This window comes from Rousettus aegyptiacus, unplaced genomic scaffold (assembly GCF_014176215.1).
Source record: "Rousettus aegyptiacus isolate mRouAeg1 unplaced genomic scaffold, mRouAeg1.p scaffold_m13_p_2, whole genome shotgun sequence".
In the NCBI taxonomy this organism is placed as follows: domain Eukaryota; kingdom Metazoa; phylum Chordata; class Mammalia; order Chiroptera; family Pteropodidae; genus Rousettus; species Rousettus aegyptiacus.
Window position 1 is genome coordinate 72369303 of NW_023416295.1, and position 2544 is coordinate 72371846.

A 2544-nucleotide genomic window follows, 5' to 3' on the forward strand; every position below is an offset into this window, starting at 1 on the left:
TATTGGCTAGACTTTTGTTATCTCTTGCAGTATAATAGTCCCAAAAGACTCAGTTCTATCTATTTCCATTTGCTGAAATGGTCCAAGCAGAAAAGCACCGTGTTGAAGGAGAAAGAAGAGGAAGAAGAAAATTGAGAAGATTAAAATGCAAGTAGATCTTGCAGAGAGGTGTCTGCATTGGGAATTCTTGGAAGAAACTTGGGAACAGAGAAGTCTTCTGGGAGTGCTTCAGGATCCACTACTGCCCCAGAGCAGGTTTAGAAGAGGCTGAGACAGCCTCACTAATATATATCTGCTCCCTGGGAAGCAGAGCATGACAAGGTAATGCTCATGACTCGAAATATTTCAAAAATGTGTCACTTAGATCAGTTGGGCAAAAAAAAAAAAGGCTGGGGAAAGTACAGTAAAGAATGACTTAACATTTACCTGCAAGGCCACTGGCCAATAACCAGGCAGGATGATGAGCATCTTATCTGAGTGAAGAAAAGACAAGAGGGGTCTCCTACTTTTTAGCACTCAGTAAGGCTTCTGCATCCAGAACACAGATTTATGGATGAGAAGGTCTCTCATTCATAAAATAAAAAGACAAATTTTTATTTTAGTTTCTTCTATTCCAGCCGAATGAGGCTATTAAAAATTCAAATTAAATAATAGCAAAATAAATTATAGTTTTTAATATACCTGATATATATACATACATACACACACACACACACACACACACACACACACACACACACACACACATATATTTAGGTGAGGCAACCCTTGCTTTACCTCACAAATTGCAAGGAACTTGTCAGTTTACAATCCTTTATTTATTTTTTTATTTTTTATGCCTACAGTGCCTGGTCTTTCTGGGTGGTCTCCCAATAAAGTACTAACCAGGCCCGACCCTGCTTAACTTCTGAGATCAAACAGGATTAGGCTTGTTCAGGGTAACATGGCTGTAGATTACTTGAAATTTTTGGTACATTCCACCTACATATATATTCAGAGATCTTTGCTGTCTTTTTCTCTATTACTATTATCTGTCAGTGCAGATTTCCTAAGTATTGATTTTTCTCCTCCACTTTTACTACCAGTTCTTTCTAAAGAATGTTCCATTATAAAACTGGATCACAGTGACATAGTTCTTTCCTGTATGTTACAGTTCCCTCTTTCCCAAGTAGACAAGAAGACTGGGAAAAGAGGTGTGTGTGTGTGTGTGTTCTTGAATGACCATGGACAGACATAGTCTCACACCTGACCATGACCCATTGTTCTCTCTTCCTGTAGGGCCTGATGTGTAGTTTGGTCCCAACCCCTAGATTTCTACTTTACCTGTGGCAATTTATTTTTAGGAGAGTCATGTTCTCTCCCTCCAGTTTCACTCCCTGAGCTAAACCTTGTCTATTTGCCCAGTTTATATATTTCTAACTCACAATGTTAATTAATTTCTAATTTTTTTCTCATGTGCATCTTTAGACACACACCATGGACAGAGATAGGTGCCTGTTTCAGAGTGGTTGGTTAGTTAGTTCAGGTAAGTTAATAAACATTCGAACATTCTAAAACAGTTTAGTAAGGGCTCTGCCTATGGAACAAAGAGGATCTCTTGTTTGGGAATTATATGACCTAATTCCAAAACCCAACTTCAAAAACATCAAATCCCATGCTTCATGAAATGTTTTTATTAGCTCTTCAAGGTGGCCTTTGCCTTTGAGACCTATAAACAAGAAGTAGATGAGAGAATAACCTGAAGTTTTGCCCTTGCAAATATTATTTATTTTACAGCGTGAGAAATTACTTCATTTCTTGAATGATTAATTCAAAAACAAAATCATTGTAAATGGCTATTTTCTAATAAAGGAGAATAATGCCCTTGTATCCAGGTCATGATCCAGGTCTGGAGATAAAGTGCCCTTCAGATACCCTCTGTTTTCCCTAGTAGTGGCTTGAAGAGTGAGATGACCTTGCTTGTGTGGTTAACCAGGCTTACTTCTTATATGCAGGACAGAAAATTCTCATTTATTAAGCTAGCAAAAGCTCCCCAATGAAACATAGTCTTTCTGAATATACAGTTTAAATGGATTGTAATTCATTAACTTTCATTATTAAGTTCTTTATTCTCTTGTGTTTAAGCCCTTCAAGATGTGAATTTATTATTATAATCATGATTTAGTTAAGAAGGGTTTACAATGTTGTGAAGGATTTGAGTCTTTATCACTGTAGAAAGGATAGATATTAATTCTCTAGTTGGTTGCTAAACATAGGCACACATGGATTAAATTAATGTGCATTCACACAGATTTCAATATTACATTTTCCACAAAATGGTACTATAAATGCTTACTTTGTAAGAATTCCATTTTACAAAGATCAGCTTAAAATGAAGCTGATACTTATAGTTTCCTATTTTTTTGTCAGGCCCCTGCAGAGTTAGTTTGTATTAAAAAATACTTTTTAATCAAATTATTTTCATTTTTAAAACATGACAACCTAATACTAAAACATATAATTTATCTTAACATGACCAAGTTCCTTGAATAAATGACAAGATTA

At 35.8% G+C, this 2544-nt stretch overlaps 1 pseudogene; it reads right to left on the reverse strand.

Moving 5' to 3' along the window:
- Nucleotides 1-836: 836 nt before the first annotated feature.
- On the reverse strand, nucleotides 837-955 carry LOC118614242 (annotated as a pseudogene).
- Between the last annotated feature and the right edge of the window lie 1589 nt (nucleotides 956-2544).